This window comes from Thamnophis elegans, chromosome 15 (assembly GCF_009769535.1).
Source record: "Thamnophis elegans isolate rThaEle1 chromosome 15, rThaEle1.pri, whole genome shotgun sequence".
Taxonomy (NCBI): Eukaryota; Metazoa; Chordata; class Lepidosauria; order Squamata; family Colubridae; genus Thamnophis; species Thamnophis elegans.
The window spans coordinates 33692417-33714740 of NC_045555.1; positions in this window are offsets into that span (position 1 = coordinate 33692417).

Consider the following 22324-nt stretch of genomic DNA (forward strand, 5'->3'; position numbering starts at 1 on the left):
ACATTAGGCATGAAGACTTCAGGATCCTTCATTAGTGCAGGTGAATCATTAATATTTAGACTGAATAACAAGGGTTCAGATATGCACCTTTCGCTTCCCCCTTGATAAATATCCATCCTTCTCATGGCTCCATTGAACCCAAACTTCCCTCTCAAACAAGGGCTTGGAGAAAGGGCTGGGATCAGGCTGAGCTCCATATTGAGGGCAATCAGTTTCCTCCATAATATTTCTCCATTTACTGTGTCAAATGCTGCAGTAATGTATATAAAGCCAGCAAAAAGTGGTTTATCTGACTGACATATTTTGTAATTATTTCAAGACAATTTTTGTCAATATTAGATTATTAATTGATTATTTATATAACATTCCCTAAAATATTCTTTTTCTTCTGCCTTGTCTCCTTCTTCAACCCACTCTCAAATTTACATAAGAGAAATGTGGCTTATATTTTAGCCACAATATCTGATAGACTAACTGTAATGGCCAATAGAGAGTCCTACAATGAGGGATGGTTTTTGAATAGTGGAATAACTGGTAGAAAATCTTCTTCTGGGGTCTTATTGCTTGTCAGGCCTTTTATGATTAATTTGAACATGAATGTAATAGAAAAAATAGTTAACATGCTTCTTAATATGGAGAAAACACCTCCTGAATTCTGTAGAGAAGATATTGGACCCATTGCTCATCCCCTACTCTCCACTATTCACTTTACCAGTTAGAGAAAACCACAGACAAACCTGTGCGACTTTGTAAAGGGCTGCTAATGTTGACGCCTGGATAGAGATTTCCCTTTTAGCTCCATCATGAAGAGCCAGAAGGTTCTCCTTCCTTCCACAGCCGTAGTTGGGGACGTTGGCTTCTCCAGTGGAAAGTATGTCCAGCAGGACATCTAAAGTGCGTAAAGTGTTCAGATTGTTGTCATGGATGTTGTAGCCCAGTGTGAGATTGTGCAGGAGTTGGGGATTCTTGTGGATTTCTTGAATGTTGAAAATGAATTGTAAGGTTTTTGAAACTCCGTAAGAAAGCTTACTGTAAAGAAATGTCCATCATTATCATCAAGAGCAACAAAATATGCTTTTTTAAAAATGCAAACCTCTTTATGATCAATTATAAAAGTATTGAAATGGGCTGGGCTACAACTGTTTCTATCACTACTTTAAACAAAAGTTGGAATTCAAGTGATAAACTCAAGATTGAACTGGGAAAGGAAAATCATCAGGAATTCTTTCAGCTTTTTTTTTCAGCCCCAACTTTGGATCTGAGTCTCTTCCACAAAATGAAACAAAAGATGGAAGTCATGGAAATCAAATCATTCAGGAAATTAGACAGGCCCTGCACTATGAAAGTAAGTGAAATAAAAAGAAAAGAAGGAGAGAGTTAGAACTGCAAATGGAGGGGATGCAATTCCATCATTCTGAATGACTTACAAATCAGACTGAATAGAAGGAGCACTGTTGAAAACCAATGTTGTATCTGATATTATTCTTTCAGTTATGATCATACTAACGATATGGTCTCCTGCCTTGTAATAGGTCCATGTATTCTGTCCATCCTGGTGATCCAAATTGATCACACACTTCATTCTCAGCTTCCCAGAGACTGGATGAGACATCAGCAGCATTAGAAGCAGGAGCAGGAGGTCCATAATTCATGGGCTGAATCAATCCCCTGACTGCTTCTAACCATGTACAAGAGTTAGAAGAATTTAGACCATTCTCAGAAGGTGGAAATGCCAGTGGTTTTTCTGATTCAGACAGAGACAAGGAGAGCTTCACCTGGAAAAGAGAGAAAGATACATTCAAGAGCACAGACCCTGACTCTCCTAAAAGTTCTTCCCACAGAGCTTGCACTAAGGATTTTATCCTTTTCTGATACAAGATCCCTTCCATGTTGCTTCAATATGACATTTACATCAAAGACATATAAATCTCAAAGGCCCAGAGGATCATAATTACAGTGAGAAGCAACATTTCCTCTTGGGATCCTGAACTTCTTCTGGGATCCATGTGCAGAGGAGAGACTGAAGAAAAACATATGAGAGAAAAATCACAGATACACCCAGTGGTGGGATTCAAATAATTTAACAACTGGTTCTCTGCCCTAATGATTTCTTCCAACAACCAGTTCACCAAACTGTTCAGAAAGTTAACAACTGGTTCTCCTGAAGTGGTGTGAAGCTGAATCCCACTACTGGATACACCTCTTTGGTCACTGTTCTACTGAGGATTGTGACCCTTCCTGTCAGGACATGTCCAGAAAATGAGGATGCAGGAAGAGAAATCACTAACAAAGAGATGGACTTCTGCTCTCCTTCAACATGCCTCTTGCCTTCAGAGACTGCTGGGGAAAGTCTCCCAGAGCCCAGAGTTGGGTGCCACTCTAGGTGGATGTCCCATAGCTTTAGTGCTGCCTCTCTTCTAATGCCAAGGAAGCAATCAACACCCTTGAACCCTCCCTAATGTTAAGAGCAGGGCCTCTTGGTGATTTTCCTTTATACCAGAACTCCATATATAAAAACAGCCCCTAAATTGGGGGTTATTTTAACACTGCTTTTGCCTCGTGAAATTTCATTTCCCATCTTTTCTAGCAATGTCAATTTCTGGATGAGAGCTGACTAAGAGGCTGGTAGGTGAAAGCCTCTGGACTGTATTTTTTTTTTTTTTGAGTTCAAAAGTTTTATTTCTTTTGAAACAAACATTTCATCATTCCTCAATCAGTAAAACATCGAAGTACAATTTTTTGTATGTCACGATAGTTCTAGTTTCTAGCCTAGTGTATACCCCTCCCTCCCTCCACCCCCCCAGCCCCCCTCCTCCTTCCCCCTCCCCGACTTCCCAGAATCCGTACACGGTATGGATTTTTAACAAACACAGTCTAAAATCTATTGAGAAAAAAGAAATAAAAAAATTAATGCCATTCTACATTGACCTTAGCTTCTTCTTGCTGAACTAACTTTAAACAATTTAAATTATTTCTGATCTTAAGCATAGGCTAACTGGAATTTCTTGGTCCCGTATTTATTTTGTATATAATCAATCCATTTTTTCCAGTCTCGTTTATATCTCTCATTTGAGTGATCTTTAAGATATGCTGATATTTTAGCCATCTCGGCTAAATTTGAGACTTTCAATGTCCATTCTTGAGTTGTAGGCAAGTCTTCCTTCTTCCAGTATTGCGCCACCAACAGTCTTGCTGCCGTTATTAAGTGCAGAATCAAGTTAGTCTCTACCACTGTAAAGTCAGTACATATACCTAGTAAGAATAACTGAGGAGTAAACTTTATCCTTCTTTTAAAGTGACCTCTAGGCTGGAATACTGCAATGTGCTCTACATGGGGCTGCCCTTGAAGAGCATCCGGCGACTTCAGCTAGTCCAGAATGTGGCCGCGCGAGTGATTGTGGGTGCACCTCGGTTCGCCCACATAACACCTATCCTCTGCGAGCTGCGCTGGCTACCTGTTGATCTCCGGGTGCGCTTCAAGGTGCTACTTACCACCTACAAAGCCCTTCATGGTAGTGGATCTAGGTACTTGAGAGACCGCCTCCTGCCAATTACCTCCTCACGACCCATTAGATCGCATAGATTGGGCCTCCTCCGAGTCCCATCTGCCAGTCAGTGTCGACTGGCAACTACGCGGAGGAGAGCCTTTTCAGTAGCAGCTCCGACCATTTGGAACGAGCTCCCCGTGGAGATTCGTACTCTCACCACCGTCCAGACCTTCCGCACAGCCCTCAAGACCTGGCTATCCCGTCAGGCCTGGGGTTAAAGATTATAATCCATCCCCGCCCGAATGTTGAATGAATGTTGCTTTACTCTTTTAATTATGTATTGTCTTATATGTCATTGTATGTTTCCCCTTCCTATATAAGTTGTAAGCCGCCCTGAGTCCCCTCAGGGAAAAGGGCGGCCTATAAATAAACTTAACCTAACCTAACCTAACCTAAAGATATTTTGCATAATCCACCATATTTTTATCCAGAATGCCTTAACCTTTTGGCAGGTCCACCATATATGATAATATGTAGCATGGAGAGAACCACACCTCCAACATTTAGGCTGTACATTCGGATACATAGAAGCCAGCTTTTTAGGATCTAAATGTCATCTATAGAACATCTTATAAAAATTTTCTCTCAGATTTTGAGCTTGTGTAAATTTCACATTTGTTACCCATATTCTTTAACTATCAATCTTTAACTAACTCTGTTTCCGAATCCATCTGTATTAGTACATTATATATCCTCTTTATATGCATTAAGCCTTGATCTCTTATTTGTTTAAACAAATTATCTTCAGCTTGGATAAAACCAATTTTTTGATCTATTTTCCACCTGGCCTGTAATTGCCCATACTGGAACCATGTTTGAACTACCTCTTTTAATACCTCCAAAGATTTTAGTTGTAGTACCCCCCTTTCCAAAATAAGAAGCTGTCTATAGGTAGTTCTATCCTGTTTTTGTGCTATGTTCATATTTTCAATTGTATGTCTAGGAATTGCCCATATGGGTATTTTGTCATTTAATTTATATTGATATTTTTTCCAGACCCGCAGTAAAGCATTTCTTAAAATATGACTTTTAAATTTCCTATCCAGTTTTTTGTTGAACAACAAGTAAGCATGCCAACCATATACCAGATCGTATCCCTCGATATTCAGTATTCTATCATTAGTTAAATGAGTCCAATCACTAATTACAGATAGCGCCACTGCATCATAATATAATTTTAGGTTAGGTAATTTCAAGCCTCCTCTCTCCTGTGCATCTTGCATTATTTTCATCTTTACCCTCGGCTTCTTTCCTGCCCATACAAATTTGTTGATACCCTTCTGCCATTCTAAAAGATTCGCATCCTTTTTAAGTATAGGTAACATTTGGAAGAGAAACAAAAATTTTGGTAAAATGTTCATTTTCACTGCTGCTATCCTGCCCAGTAGAGATAAGTGCAATTTCTCCCATTTTTTCATCTCTATCTGTATACTATGCCAAAGTGGTTCATAATTATGCTTATATAATTTCCCGTTTGAGATTAAAATATTGACTCCAAGATATTTGACTTTTTTGACCACTTCACATCCTAGCGTCCCTCCTAGTTCTTCCTTTTGTTTAGTATTCATATTTATAGCTAATATTTTAGTTTTTCCTAAATTTATTTTAAAACCAGATACTTGACCATATTGATTAATCGTATTCATTAAAACCCTACTGGATTCCTGCGGTTGTTCCAATATTATGACCAAATCATCCGCAAAAGCGCGCACTCTGTATTCTTGCTGCCTAATCTTGATCCCTTTTAGACCATCCAAGCCCCTTATTTTATTCAACAATACTTCCAAAGTTATAATAAACAATAGCGGGGACAAAGGACAGCCCTGTCTTGTACCTTTTCCAATTTGAAAGGAGTCTGTTAAACTTCCATTGACTATAATTTGTGCTGTTTGCTGTTGATATATTGCTTTAATTGACTGTAAAAAATTATCTCCTATCTGCATTTTTTGCAGTATCTTCAACAGAAATTGCCAATTAACTCGATCAAAGGCCTTCTCAGCATCCAGGAATATGAACGCAGCAGGGATCTGGTTGTTCTTTCCCAAATATTCTAATGCATTAATAATTAATCTGACATTACTTTTCATCTGTCTCCCCTGTATAAAACCTGTTTGGTCAGTGTGTATCAATTGTTGAATAACCAGCATTAACCTATTTGCTAGTATTTTAGTAAAGATTTTATAATCTACATTAAGTAATGAGATAGGTCTATAATTTTTTGGTTGGGTATCTTGATCTTCTTTGGGTATCAAAGATATAAATGCTGTCTTCCAAAATGGAGGCACTTTATCTTCTGTTTGAATCTTATTAAATAATTCTCTAAGAGGTTCTACCATTTCTAACTGTAAATTTTTATAGTAAACCACTGTCAAACCATCTGTACCTGGTGCTTTCCCTAACTTTAATTGCTTAATTACCTGTAAAATTTCCCCCGAGGTTATTGGTTGATTCAATTTTTGCCTGTGCTCTTCTCTAACTGAAGGTATTTTCTCTTTATCTAAATATTTGTCTATATCTAAACCATTAATTTTATCCCCTTTATACAATTCTGTAAAAATTTCCCAAAATACCTTTTGAATCTCTTCCTGTTGAAACACCTCCTTCCCTCTGTAAATCAGTTTAGATATATTTCGAGTTTTCCTTTTTTTCCTAATCTGATAAGCTAACCATCTGCCAGGTTTGTTTGCGTTACAAAAGGTATTGTGTTTTGCATATAATAAATTAGTGGCTACCTGGTCAGAGATCAACATGTCAAATTGAGATTTTAATATGGTGATAGCTTCTTTAACCTTTGTATCGCCTGGATTCATTGTTAGCTCCAACTCTTTTCTCTTAATTTCCTCTTCCAGTTCTGTTCGTTTTAACCCTTGTTTATATCTATGTGTTTTATTTATATTCATCAGCACTCCTCTCATATACGCTTTGCTTGCGTCCCATACGAATTCCATAGATGTACCCTTATTCATATTCAAAACAAAATATTCAGATAACAATTTCTTACAATCATTAATATACTTTTCATATCTAAATAACTTTTCATTCAATCTCCAAGACCTTCTTGCCTGCACTGCCTTTCCCAATTCCATCCAAACTGGGTTATGATCCGAAAGGACCCTATCCGCAATTTTTGTCTTTTTCACCCTAGAAAGCAAATCATTAGTGATTAGTATAAAATCAATCCTTGAAAGGGATTGATGTCTATCAGAAAAGAAAGTGAAATCATATTCCTCTGTGTTTCTTTCTTGCCAAATATCTCTCAATTCAAAGTCGTCCATCATGTCAAAAAAAGGGTTGGGTAGCTTTGATCGCATCTTAGTATTTGGGTGAGAAGTCTTCTTATCTCTTTTAGTGTCTATCACACCATTCCAATCACCCAATAGTATACAAGACCTATAGTCCCACTGTACTAATTTAGCATGAAGATTTCTATAGAATCCGTCTTGCTGTTGATTAGGAGCATAAATTCCCAAAAGTAATATCTTTTTCCCTTCTAAGATTAGATCTAACGCGATATATCTTCCAAAGGGATCTGCTTCAATTAATTCAGCTTTGATGTCTTTTCTTAAGTATACAACTATACCATTTTTCTTTTCCATAGCAGAAGCTACAAAATGTTGACCAAGTTTTAAGTTAATCAAATATTTTTGATCAGTTAATTTGATATGAGTTTCTTGCAAACAAATTATATCATTCTTAAATTGTTTAAGATAGTGAAATATTTTCTTTCTCTTCTGTGGAGAATTCAGTCCATTGACATTCCATGTTAAAATCTTAGTTGTCATCTTTGGTTACCTGAAGCTTTTTTAGAGCCTCCTGCATGGCCTGTTTAACCTTTGGTCTAGTTCCTCCCACGGCTTCTGAACTTGTTGCTGTAGCTCCTTGATCGATGGCCAGTGATTGTTGAGGTTGTTGCCTTTTAGCTTGTTTTTCCATTCGTCTGGTAGTCATACAGCTACGTCTTTGTTCAATAACACCTTGTCCTTCTAGGGAGGGGAGATGGTACATCTTGTCTGGTAGTTGTGTGGTTTGCTGTCTGTCTTGTCCTTCTTGTGGTCTTTCTCCGGATCCAGATGGTGCAGGGTGTCCCGCCTTCAAAGTATTGCTGCATTGAAACTGCGGAGTGACGGACTGAATGGTTGTGGTTCTGCCGGCCCAGACGCCCCCCCCCCCCTCGGATCTATCTTTGCTCACTTTACTATCTGTTACCTATCCTACTATTTATTATCTGCTGCCTTCTCCCGCGGCCCCTAGGAAAGATCTGGCCGTCCTAGGCTGACTGGTGTGCTTACCCGGGTAGGGAAGAGGACAATTTTTGAACTGGGCCCTGCGTCGTTGTAGCCTCCTCCGGACTTTGCTCCCGGCTTACTTAATCATTAGGAGGAGTAGGACTGTGGCTGAGCTGGCAGGGAGCGATAGAGGATGGCGGCTGCAGTGGCGAGGACTGAGCCCCGAAAACACCAGTAATTTTCCCTCCATTTGCGAGAGTGGCACAAGTCAGCCTCGAACTCTGGCCCCCTACATTGGGGCCCTTATCCATCTTTAGGAAAGAGACTTTTGAGTATACAGCCCGCTAACCTTCACCAGTGGGGTAAGACTACATGGTTGCCGCCTATGAATTTTGGATCCTCACATTCTATCTGGCTTGTATACAGCCACCTTATATATTACGCACTTTTGACTTGGTGGCCAAGGACATCTCCCCAGGACATAAGAAGGGAGAGGAGCGGATCACCGCTTCCTCCACTGTTTCCATATTACTATACATTATAACTGCGCAATTTTAAAATAGTATGTTGAGTGTATGGGAGTTAACTGGAATTGAATGAATGGCCCACTTTTATTAATTGTTACTATTGTATTTTATATGTTTTAAATATTACGTGGGAATTGTTAGAGTGGATAAATGAGAATGTTTGACTCGGAGGGCCTGCCGGGGAAGGCGGGGGTCAGTGGGGTGGTTGGGGGGACTACTGTCACGGGAGTGGGTCGGAGCATTACGGTCATTACGGGGAGGGGCAGATACGGCGGGGACTTTAGTGCTGGCCATTACCGGGGAAGGAGGGTTCGCTACATCACAGAGATCCCTCCTTCCGGCCCTATGAGCCCCACTCCAAGACCAGATGGCGTGAGTAGTCAGGACCCTGGTCTCAGGCTGTTGTCGCTAAATGCCAGGTCTGTTGTACACAAAGCTCCTCTCATCCGGGACTTAATTGTCGATGAGAGGGCAGACCTGGCATGTATTACTGAAACCTGGCTGGGCACAGAAGGAGGAGTCCCCCTTGTAGAGATGTGCCCAGAGGGATTTCAGGTGCTTCATCAGCCGAGAGCCCAGGGAAGGGGTGGCGGTGTGGCTATTGTAATCCGGGAGTCTCTGTTACCTCGTAGGGTCCCTGCTCCGGAGCTTGTCGGGTGTGAGTCCCTGCTGATAAAGTTGGACCTCAAGGGTCAAGTGGGTTTGCTGCTAACGTACCTGCCTCCCAACTGCGTTGCAGCATCCCTCCCCTCGCTCCTCGAGTCAGTAGCCGAGCTGGCAGTTGAGTTCCCCAGGCTTATAGTTCTGGGGGACTTCAATTTGCCATCGCTCGGTGAACGCTCTGATGGGGCGCAGGAGTTCATGGCTTCCATGACAGCCATGGGCTTGACCCAGGTAATTCGGGGCCCAACCCATGCAGCGGGTCACATGCTCGACCTCGTATTCCTCTCGGAGCAGTGGATGTGTGATCTTGGTCTGAGGGGTAATGAGATCATACCCCTGTCGTGGTCAGACCACTGCCTACTGAGGCTTGACTTCCGGAGGCCAAACCCCCACCGTAGGGAGGAGGAACCGACCAGGTGGTTCCGCCCCAGGCGACTTATGGACCCGTTGAGGTTCCAGACGGAGCTTGGGGTCATTCCTGATACTCTCGCCCACAGTTCGACGGAGACCCTGGTTGCCGCCTGGTATTCGGCGGCGGCGGAGTCTCTTGATCGGATTGCGCCACTACGGCCCCTCCGGGTCAGTAGATCCCGGAGGCCTCCTTGGTTTACCGAGGAGCTCCGGGAGAGGAAACGCCGGAGGAGATGCCTAGAGCACCTGTGGAGGTCCGATAAGTCCGAGGCGAACCGAGCGCTTCTAACTACCTGCACCAAGGACTATGTCCGAGCATTAAGAACTGCCAAAAGATCATACATTTCTGCCTTGGTTGCGTCCGCCGAGTCACGCCCAGCCGCCCTGTTTAGGATAACCCGCTCCCTCCTTAACAGGAGGGATGCGGGAGACCCCTTGCAGGGTAGGGCTGAGGACTATGCTCAATTCTTGGCGGACAAAGTAGCTCGGTTTCGATCGGACTTGGACTCCACCGCAGTAGATCCAGCCGAGACACAGGAGGACCACTTGGCAAATCATCTCTGGGTTGAGTTCCAGGATGTTGCCTCTGGGGATGTGGACAAGGCCATTCGAGCTGTAAGTGCCTCCACCTGTATTCTGGACCCGTGTCCCTCCTGGCTGGTTGCCAACAGCAGGGAGGTGACACATGGCTGGATCCAGGCGGTCGTGACCGCCTCCCTTCGGGAGGGGCACTTCCCCACCGTACTTAAAACGGCGGTGGTGAGACCCCTCCTGAAGAAACCATCTTTGGATCCAGCCATTTTAAACAACTTTCGTCCTGTCTCCAACCTCCCCTTTATCGGGAAGGTTGTTGAGAAGGTGGTGGCCTTCCAGCTTCAACGGGCCTTGGAGGAAGCTAGTTATCTTGACCCCTTCCAGTCTGGCTTCAGACCTGGTTACAGCACAGAAACCGCTTTGGTCGCATTGACCGATGATCTCTGGAGGGCCAGAGATGGAGGCTATGCGTCCATCCTGGTTCTCCTTGACCTCTCAGCGGCTTTCGATACCATCGACCATGGTATCCTTCTGCGACGACTGCGGGAGGTGGGAGTGGGAGGCACTGTTTTGCAGTGGTTCTCCTCCTACCTCTCGGACAGGTCGCAGTCGGTGTTAGTCGGGGGGCAGAGATCGTCCCTGAGGCCCCTAACATGTGGGGTGCCGCAGGGTTCGGTCTTATCCCCCCTACTATTTAACATATACATGAAACCGCTGGGCGAGATCATTCGGAGGCACGGGATAAAATACCACCAATATGCGGACGATACGCAATTGTATCTGTCCGCCCCGTGCCAACTCAATGAAGCGGTGGACGTGATGAACCAGGGTCTAGAGGCCGTTAAGAACTGGATGAGCGCTAACAAACTGGTACTCAACCCGGACAAGACCGAGTGGCTGTTGTGCTTCCCTCCCAATAATTTGACTAATGTACCAACACTTAGGCTGGGGGGTCAAATTTTATACCCCTCAGATAGGGTCCGCAACTTAGGAGTCCTCCTGGACCCACAGCTGACTTTTGACCACCAGCTGTCAGCTGTGACCAGGGGGGCATTTGCCCAGGTTCGCCTGGTCCGCCAGTTGCGGCCCTACCTAGATCGGGAGGCTCTCACAACAGTCACTCGAGCCCTTGTGATCTCTAGGCTGGAATACTGCAATGGGCTCTACATGGGGTTGCCCTTGAAGTGCATCCGGCGACTACAGTTAGTCCAGAATGCAGCCGCGCGAGTGATAGTGGGCGCACCGCGGTTCGCCCACGTTACACCCATCCTCCGCGAGCTGCACTGGCTACCTGTTGGTCTCCGGGTGCGCTTCAGGGTACTGATGACCACCTTTAAAGCACTCCATGGTAGTGGATCTGGGTACTTGAGAGACCGCCTTCTGCCGATTACCTCCCTTCGACCAATTAGAACGCACAGACTGGGCCTCCTCCGAATCCCATCTGCCAGTCAATGCCGACTGGCGACCACACGGAGGAGAGCCTTTTCTGTTGCAGCTCCGACCCTGTGGAACGATCTCCCCGTTGAGATCCGTACCCTCACCACCATCCAGACCTTCCGCGCAGCCCTCAAGATCTGGCTCTCCCAGCAGGCCTGGGGATAGGTTCCCAATTCACCCGCCCGAGTGTTTGATTGCTGAACGAAAGTTGTGTTTTACTATTTTTCTTTGTTCACATTTTGTTTTGTTTTTTTGATACTGCACCCCCCTCCCTTGTGATTGTAAGCCGCCCTGAGTCCCCTCAGGGAAAAGGGCGGCCTATAAATTTTAATAAATACTCAAATACTCAAATCCAGATGGTGCAGGGTGTCCCGCCTTCAAAGTATTGTGATAAAAATCATGAGCTTTCCATACGGAGTTGAGATGATATCTTTGCCTGTCAAATGTAAATATAATACCAAATGGCGCATCCCATCTGTACTGTATCTGACAGTTTCTGAGTTCTTCCACTAAAAAAGCATAGTCTCTCCTGGCTCTTAGCATTTGAGGTGGTATTTCTTTCAAAACAGTCAGATCTTGACCCCCAATCTGGAACTTAGTTTTATAAGACTCTTGTAATATCGTGTTTCTGAGCACTCTTGTAGTGAAATATATAACAATGTCACGAGGAAGCTCCCTCTGCTTTGCCACCCAAGAGTTAACACGATAAACTTTATCAGTTTGCCAGTCAAACCCCTGTCTTCCCACCAGATTATCAAAGGCTTCTGTAAGAATCTGTTTCAGGTTTTCCTGTTTTTCTTCACGCAACCCCCTTACTCTTAATGCGAGTTCCATTTCCCTGTACTGTATCATAATAATTTCTTTTTCAGCATTTTCAACTTTTTGTTGCACCACCTCTGTTTTCGATGTCAAATTGGTATTAGCTTGATTAAGATCCTCTAAACTATCTTCAACTCCTGAAACATGTTCTGTCAGTACAGTTACAAGCCCCAGCATATCATCTTTAATTTTAGCAACCCTGGCATCAATTTTATCATACAAGTCATCCTTAAGTTCTTTTATCTCCTCTTTTATCTCCCCTTTTATCTCCTCTTTAAAATCTTTCAGTTTGTTTTCCACTTTAATTGTCAGAAGGTTATGAGCTTCACTCAGTTCTCTCAGGAAGAGTTCTGTCATTAGTAACTCTCCAGTAGGGGGCATAGAGGGCGGTGGCTGTGACTTTGTACCAAGTATTGGCGATGTACTTCTGGGGGCTGAACAAGGAGGTTTCAGGTTAGGATTTGGTTTTGAGGCCATTCCAAGTTTTATCTTCAAGCAATTAGGAAAACTCTACCGGCCCACTATACAGTTGTGGAAAGAGGTACTAAATCACCCCTTTATTTTGAGGGTTTTTTTTAAAAAAAAAAACTTTGTAGGACTTTGCAAAAGGTTTCAAAAAATAAGCATTGTAACGAAACAGTTCAGCATATTCACCACCATTTTGAATGTCTCTATATTAGCAAGGAGTCTTTTAAAAAATGAAACTAATTAGTAAAGATCTGTTGGCCGGCTGTGAGGCAAAATAAATCACTCCCTTCAAAACTTCCTTTGAACTAGATAAACATTGTTACTCAGCAATTCAACTGGCTTGTCACCATTTTAAGTGCCTCTTTAAATAGATAAAATAATGGACGAGGATCTTATAAAAAAAGAAGCTAGGATTTAAATAAACAATTAATGCTCTCACATACGAATTCTGCTCGTTTTGAAATCAAGTAATTCAATCTTTGGTCTGAGTGGGAGGGACGTTTACTTTGTGCTGCAAAGCAGCTGGAGATTTCCAGCACGGAACAGTTCTGCCTTCAGCTGGCCCCCCTCTCTCTTCGCAGACACAGAAGCTGCAAAGATCAGAAAGGCATTTGCTCGACAAAACTTCTCTCCTTCCCTTCTTGCCCAAAGAGTAAGGTGTCTGTCAGATGTCTGATAGATGATCATCTGAACAGATAACGCGACTGGTAACTCGGGAGCAGCTATGTTTAGCTGCTTCCATCAGCAAGTCCCGCCCAGGAAGTTCCCACATGTAGCTCTTCACAACGTCCCTCTTGGGCCCGACTGAGGAAGTCTTCCTTGCCTTGTCCTGGGCAGCAGGGCTTTAAAGAGGCGGCAGGGCTTTAAAGTCCCGACGCTGTCCGCCATAGAGCGGGTCTATGGCGGATGGCACCAGGACTTTAAAGTCCTGCTGCCGGGGCCCTGCTGCCACTTTAAAGCCCTGCCGCCGCCGGGACTTCGGCAGGGCTTTTGCGCTTGCCTCACCAGCCATGAAGCTCACCGCATGTCACTGCAACATGAGGAATCACATTCTACTGCCTATACTGTTTGAAAATGTTTTTCTTGTGGGGCTAAGGATCATATAGTTAGGTTCTGTACAAAGGCAAAACAACAGAATGCCGGAAGACTAAAAAAATGCTAATGTCAACTTAGCTATGTCTACTTTGGCTATGTCTAGCAATGGACCTGTAAACCATGATTTGTGGGTTGTTGATAGTGGAGCATCACAGTGCATTACTAGAGATAGAAAAAGGTTTGTAAAAATGACCACGAGCAAGGAACATGTATTTTTGGCAAATGGATGGAAGGTGAGGGCATCTGGTGAAGGTAATGCATATTGTTCATTCCTAAATGAGCAGTTACCAATGTTATATGTACCTAACCTGAAATTCAACTTACTATCAGTTAGAGCTCTGGTTAACATTGGCTATGTGGTAACCTTAGGGAAGGTTACTCCAGCAAACAGACTGAATGGTTTTAAAACAAAGGAACCTCTGGAGGTTGTTTTTGCTGATATAATAGGACCTAAGAAACCCAGTTTGGGAGGTGCCTGTTATGTTTTGAGTATCATGGATCATTATTCACGATACGGTTTCTGTTACTTAATGGAAAAAAGACAGAAACATTTCAGAATATCTTTAATTGGCTGAGGTTTGTGGAAAGAAAGATGAGAGCCAAGGTTATTACTGTAGTTATTGATAATGGGATGGAGTTTACCAATTATAAATTCCAAACAATGTTAAAAACAGCTGGAATCAAGTACAAAGGTTCTGCTCCTTATAGGCCACAACATAACTCGTTTGTAGAACAAAGGGGCAAACATTACAGACCATGGCTCAAACTATGATAGCTGATTCAGGTTTGCCGGAAACTCTGTGGGGTGAAGCTATGATGTGTAGTAACCATGTTTTAAATAATGTGGTGAATACAACTACCAGTGAATTGCCATTCACTAGGTGGCATGGCAGAAAACCAGATTTGAGTTACCTACATTCATTCGGAGACCCAGCATGGGTGCATATACCATCACAAGTGAGACTGAAAGGGCAATATAGAGCTTGACAGTTATTTTTTGTAGGATATGAGGCTAACCATAGATCATTTAGGTTTTGGGAGAAAGGCACAGCTAAGGTTTACTGTATCGCTAGTGCTAGGTTTATTGAACACATGGGGTGGAATAAATTAGAAACAAATGATAATGTAATTATCGACACCCAAGTAGTCCCTAATGATGAGGTAGTAAAATCAGTAATTAAAGAAATTAAGGAAGAAGTACAGTTACAGGAAGAACCAGAAAAACAAGAGCAGGTTATACAGGAGAGTCCACTGGTGAGTCCTGAAATACCTAGATGTTCAACCCCTGTAACGAGATCACCTGACAGATATCAGGTGTCTATAGCATGTCAGGCAAATAAGGTTCCTGCTAATTACCAAGAATTAACTCTATATCCAACTGAGGAACAGAAAGCTTGGAAAGATGCAATGGAAAAGGAATTAAAATAATTGCAAAGTTAGAAGTATATGAAGTAAAGTTACCACCAGGTAAACATGCGATTGGTTGTAAATGGATTTTCAAAATTAAAAATAGTGTTGATGGGACTGTAACCCATAAAGCCAGGTTAGTTGCACAAGGGTTTGCTCAGTCAGCCAATGACTATGATGAGGTCTTTGCACCTAGTTTAAAGGTTACAACATTATGCGCAGCATTAGTGTGTGCAGCTAAGAATGAATATATAGTTAATCATTTAGATGTAGAGACAACATATCTTCATGCACCGTTGCAACATGCTATATATTTACAGAAGCCTGCAGGATTCAAAACTGATAGTAAAACTGATTGCTGGAGGTTGAAAAAGAGTCTGTATGGCTTGAAGCAATCAGGATATGAATGGAATCAATGTATATTTAAAGAGTTAAAGCTGGCATGGCTGATCCAGGTTTGTTTAAGAAAGAAAGTGATGGTATGATTTCATTGTTGCTATTGTTCACTGATGACATAGCATTAATCACTAAAACTGAGCAAGAAGCTATGAGGATTATAACACTGTTAAGGACGCAGTTCAGTATAAAACATCTTGGTGAGATTAGGCAATATCTTGGTTTACAAATAGATAAAACTAGGGGAGGATACAAAATCTCACAAACTGAGAAGATTAATTAGCTACTCAGAACGTTTAGGATGGAACTGTGTAAACCGGCAAAAACTCCAAAGGGCCAAGAGTTTACCACAATGACGTACAAAGTCCTGTATTTGATAAAGATATTTTAATTGGTAGCTTATCATATCTGAGTAATTGGTTAAGGCCCAACATAGCATATAATGTAAATCAATTAGCCAGGTTTAATGCTGAACTTACTGAAAGGCGCTGACAAACTGCTAAGAGGATATTAAGATATCTTAAGCAAACAATGCATTATGCATTGTATTTAGAACCAAAGGATGATCTGAGCTGGGGCTTGAGGAGGAGCGGTATGTGGTTTGTTACTAACTGGACCATGGCTATCATGATTGGGTGGTTGATTTGGGCTGCTGACCTTGCTGCCTCAGCCTCAGTCGCTTTGACTATCATTATTTGTGTCTGCCTCTGGATTACTATCTTGGACAGCACTTGTTTAATTTCATTCACTGCAGTGCTTTGGACCCTGGATGAGTGGGGGTGCTCACACTGTGTAAGAAGGCCCTCTGCTTCCTTCCACCACCACCCGGACTTTTTGGACCTTCCCAGACTTACAGGAAAGGGGGACACGTGATATTCCCCTGTTTGTCTCCTTTGGACCACTGCTGGGCCTCGGTCACTTTAACCATCTTGAACGTTAAACGTATGGGATATGTATGCGGTATGTATGTGATGTATAGGTGATGTGTGTGCCCACTTTTATTTTTATTGTCATTGTATTTTATAAATTTTAATTGATTTGTGGGGTTTGGATGAGTGAGTGATTGTGTATGCATGAGGGGACTGGGGGAACAACCTGGTGCCCCCTCCACTGAGTGCCATTGCAGAAGTGGTAGGGGGGCCAGGCCTATCTCCCGCACAAGAATGTCTGAAATACATGGCCTACCGGAGAGATCAGAGGCCATGGGGGGGGGGGACAGGGTCTACGGGTACGGGAGTGGGCTGGAGCATTCCGGTCATGATGGGGAGCGGCAGGTATGGCGGGAACTTCAGGGCTAGCCATTACCGGGGAAGGAAGGTTCGCTATGTCACAGAGATCCCGCCTTCTGGCCCTGCTAGTTCCACTCCAGGGCCAGATGGCGAGAACTGTGAGGGGCCCTGGTCTCCGGCTGTTGTTGCTAAATGCCAGGTCTGTGGTTCACAAAGCTCCCCTCATCCGGGACCTAATTTTAGACGAGGGGGCAGACCTGGCATGTATTACTGAAACCTGGCTGGGCCCGAGGGAGGAGTCCCCCTCACTGAAATGTATCCAGAAGGTTTTCAGGTGCTTCATCAGCCGCAACCTCAGGGAAGGGGTGGGGGAGTGGCTGTCATCATCCGAGGGTCTTTAGCTCCTCGTAGGATCCCTGCTCCAGAGCTTGTCGGGTGTGAGTCCCTGCTGATGAAGTTGGACCTTGGAGGTCAAGTGGGTCTGTTGCTAATGTACCTATCTCCCAACAGCATTGCAACAGCCCTCCCCTCGCTCCTCGAGTCAGTAGCCAAATTGGCGGTAGAGTTCCCCAGGCTTATGGTTCTGGGGGATTTCAACCTGCCTACTCTCGGTGAACGCTCTGATGGGGCGCAGGAGTTCATGGCTTCCATGACAGCCATGGACTTGACCCAAGTAATTCGGGGTTCGACTCATTCGGTGGGTCACACGCTTGACCTCGTATTCCTCTCGGAGCAGTGGAGACGTGATCTAGAGTTGAAGGGCATTAAGACCTTGCCCTTGTCGTGGTCTGATCACTTCCTACTGAGGCTTGACTTTCGGAAACCAATCCCCCACTGTAGGGAGGAGAAACCGATTAGGTGGTTCCGCCCCAGGCGCCTGATGGACCCTATGAGATTTCAGACGGCACTTGGTGAGATACCTGACTCTCTGGCCCACAGTCCAGCGGAGTCCTTGGTCGCTGCTTGGAATATAGCGGTGGCGGAGGCTCTAAACCAGATTGTGCCTTTGCGACCTCTCCGAGGCAGCAGATCCAGGAGGGCTCCTTGGTTTACTGAGGAACTCCGGGAGATGAAGTGCCAAAAGAGATGCCTAGAGCGCCGCTGGAGGGCCAGTAAATCTGAGTCAAACCAAGCACTGATGAGAGCCTTTATCAGAGCCTATCTCATGGCAATATGGGCGGCAAAATGTTCGCATTTTGCCGCCCTTATTGCATCCGCTGAATCGCGCCCAGCTGCTTTGTTTAGAATAACCCGCTCCCTCTTGAAAGGGAGGGATGCGGATGACCCTTTACAAGGTAGAGCTGAGGAATTTTTTCAGTATTTAACGGATAAAGTCGCTCGGATTCGGACAGAGCTGGACTCCAATTGCACGGTACCAGGCGAGGTACCGGGGGAAGGTCTTGAGCATACTTTATGGATCGAGTTTCAACTTGCTTCTCCTGAGGAAGTGGACAAGGCCATGGGAGCGGTGAGTGCCTCCACTTGTATACTGGACCCGTGCCCCTTGTGGCTGGTCTCGACCAGCAGGGAGGTGACACGTGGCTGGATCCGGGAGGGAACTTTCCCACTCCTCCTAAAGGATGCGGTGGTGAGACCCCTCCTGAAGAAACCATCTCTGGACCCAGCCATTTTGAACAACTATCGTCCAGTCTCCAACCTGCCCTTTGTTGGGAAGGTTGTTGAGAAAGTGGTGGCCTCCCAACTCCGATGGTCCTTGGATGAAACCGATTATCTCGACTCCTTTCAGTCAGGTTTCAGGCCTGGTTACAGCACGGAAACTGCTTTGGTCACGCTGATCGATGATCTCTGGCGAGCCAGGGATAGGGGTTACCCCTCTATCCTTGTGCTCCTTGACCTCTCAGCAGCCTTCCATACCATCGGCCATGGTATCCTTCTGCGACGGTTGCGAGAGGTGGGAGTGTGAGGCACCGTTCTCCGGTGGTTCTCCTCCTACCTCTTGGACAGGTTACAGTCGGTGTTGATTGGAGGGCAGAGGTCGACCCCAAGGCCCCTCAATTATGGGGTGCCGCAGGGTTTGGTCCTGTCCCCCCTCCTATTTAACATCTACATGAAGCCGCTGGGTGAGATCATATGCTGGCAGGGGATTAAGTACCACCAATATGTGGACGATACGCAGCTGTATCTGTCCGCCCCGTGCCAACTCAGCGAAGCAGTAGAAGTGATGTGCCAGTGTCTGGAGGCTATTAGGGTCTGGATGGGAGTAAATAAGTTGGCACTCAATCCAGACAAGACCGAGTGGCTACTGATGTTCCCTCCCAAAGATTGGCCAAATATTCCATCTCTCAGGATGGGGGGTTAAATTATACGCCCCTCAGAGAGGGTTCACAATTTGGGAGTCCTCCTGGATCCTCAGCTGACTTTTGAACACCATTTGTCAGCTGTGACCAGGGGGACCTTTGCCCAGGTTCGCCTGGTACACCAATTGCGACCCTACCTGGATCGGGAGGCCCTTCAGACAGTCACTCACGCCCTTGTGACCTCAAGACTGGATTACTGTAACGCGCTCTACATGGGCCTGCCCTTGAAGAGTGTTCGAAGACTCCAGCTGGTCCAGAACGCAGCCGCGCGAGCGATCGTGGGTGCACCCAGGTACACCCACGTTACACCTATCCTCCGCGAGCTGCACTGGTTACCCATTAGTCTCCGGATCCGCTTCAAGGCACTGGTCGTTACCAATAAAGCCCTTCATGGCATCGGACCTGGGTACCTGAGAGACCGCCTCCTGCCGATCACCTCCCATAGACCGATTAGATCACACAGGTTAGATCTCCTCCAGATTCCATCTGCCAGCCAATGTCTGCTGGCGACTCCCCGGGGGAGAGCCTTCTCTGTTGCAGCTCCAGCCCTCTGGAATGATCTCCCCGTGGAGATCCGGACCCTTACTACCCTCCTGGCCTTCTGCAAAGCCGTTAAGTCCTGGCTGCTCCAGCAGGCCAGGTGGCTCTCGAAATATCCAGCCCCTCAGAAATTGTGACTGTTGTATATTTTAATATGTTGTTTGTGTATTATCCCCCCTCCCTTGTTTTATTGTAAGCCGCCCAGAGTCCTTCGGGAGTGGGTGGCATACAAATCAATAAAACTCTAAACTCTAACTCTAACTGCATATGCTGATGCAAGCTTTGCTACAGATGTGTCTACACAGAAATCAATATCAGGGTTTGTTGCATTCCTGGGAAAAAAATGGATGGCGGTCCATTAGACAAAAACATTTAAGTCTATCGACTATGGAGGCTGAATTCTCATATTTGTCATTATTATGTACGGATTTGGTGTCAGCCTCTGCTTTGCTGCTGCTTCGGCTGCCATTGAAACGGGGAGGGGGCATGGTATTTTGGAGGGGAATGTGCTGGAGGAAGTTTCTAGACGCTGAGCTGACCACCTTACTGCGCATGTGGAGGAAGGGAGTTTCCCACCAAGGCCAACTGTCCAGCATTCCATCCTGGTGATGCCTTTTGAAGTTATCTCACACCTGACACTTGGGTGCAATATGATTGGACTATGCACGGGGGTGCCAAGGGGAGGGGAATGAATTATACATGATATTATTAGCTTTCGCGCCTAATTAACCAGACTCAGATTTGCTTTGCAACTGTTCGTTTATAATTAGTAAAAGTACAGTTGATTTCAATTCAAATGGAGTCATGTGGTTTCTTTCCTGATTACTAAATGAAGTCAATGCTGACATTAAGCTGAGTCGCCTTTCGCACTCATCCTGGAGCTAAAAACTACCGAGGGGGGTGCCCTCATAAGAAGAAAAGAAATGTCTTTGCATGTAAGTGACCAGGACGAAGAAGAGGGGGCAGCGGCGGGACCATCTTTAACAGAAAGACTGGCCGAACTAAGAGTGGAAGAATCAGCCGTCCGTCTCTGATGGACTTGGGGTATGGGACAGAAAGAGGAGCCTGAGGAATTGGATGCTGGAGTTACGAGAAGGAGGCCAAAGAAAAAATTAGCAGTGGCACTGCTGTGATTGGAGTGGCACTGGAGAAGAAGATTACAAGATTTCCCACGCCATGAGACTCCTCAAAGAGGCATGGACTGAACGCCGAAGCTGAGAGAGAGCAGTGGAAAGGGGAGCCCACAGAGGAGTTTGAACAAAGGTACTCAATGCATAGTTTAAGGGAGAGTGAAGGGGCCAAGGGGGGTTGTGCGCAAGAAAACCCAGAACCAGCCTCCCCCCCTGTGGCTAGAGTCATTCAAAGAGCGGGGGGGGGGGGCAGGCGACACCGGATGGCAAAGGTCCCTCCCTTAACCCTAAAATATGATGGAGATCCCAAGAGTCTTGGGTTGTTTATAATTCAGGTCTGGAATTATATGGAAATCTATGGACCTGATTTAGAGACAGATGAAATTAAAGTGAGAATGGTGTTGATGGCCTTAGAGAAGAAAGCGGCTGAATGGATGGTTGGCCTACATAAATGCAATTCCCCTCTCCTGAGGAATTTTGATGAATTTATGGCAGCCATGAGGAGGAGGTTCGATGACCCTTTGACCGAAAGACGAAGCCACCTGAAATTTACGGCTCTGAAGCAGGGAAACAAAACTGTGCCGGATTATGTGCAGGAATTTCAAGAATTATCTGCTTATATGAGGGGGTGGTCGGAAGAGGCTTTGCTGGATCAGTTTGCTGAGGGATTGAATAAAGAAGTATACCGACAATGCATAAACAGTGTCGTCACTGTGTGAGTGGAGTGACTGCCTTTGGCACATTTGGCCTTTAGCCCTCCAGACTCTGGATGCTGCACACCGCGCTCATAAGAAACATGCTGATAAGAAAAGGACTAAACCGTATGACTACAAAGTTGGTGATCAGGTTTATTTGTCCACTAGATTTCTTCAAACACCCCAGAAGTTGAAGAAATTGGGGCCTAAATATGTTGGCCCGTTTCCCATTGTCAAGGTCATCAACCCTGTTTCTGTCCGACTCCAGCTGCCCAAACACCTCAACCGGGTTTACCCTGTTTTTCATGTTAGCCTCCTGAAGCCTGTCTGCACTTCGTCGTTGAGGCCACCTCTTCCTCCTTCACCCACTCCGCTTTTGATTGAGGGTGAGCAACATTTCGAAGTTCGTGAGATTTTGGACTCTCATAAACGCCGGAACCGTGTCCAGTACCTGGTTGCTTGGAAGCATTTTCCCCCTTCTCACACTGAATGGGTTGATGGGTCCCATGTTCGAGCGCCTCATCTGTTCCGCAAGTTCTACTCTGCTTATCCTGACAAGCCCTGACTTTCAACGTCCTCCTAATTTCTCTCTTTTTTTTCTCCTTTCTCTCTTCTCTTCCCCTTTCCCTCTTTCGTGTCTTGTTGTTTGTCTGTTTGTTTGTGTTTTTTCGTTTCTGCAGGTCTGACCACCCTTTTTTGGAGGAGGGCCGGATGTCAGCCTCTGATTTGCTACTGCTTCGGCTGCCATTGAAACGGAGAGGGGGGCATGGTATTTGGGAGGGGAATCATTGATGTGCTGGAGGAAGTTTCTAGACGTTGAGCTGACCACCTTACTGCGCATGTGGAGGAAGGGAGTTTCCCGCCAAGGCCAACTGTCCAGC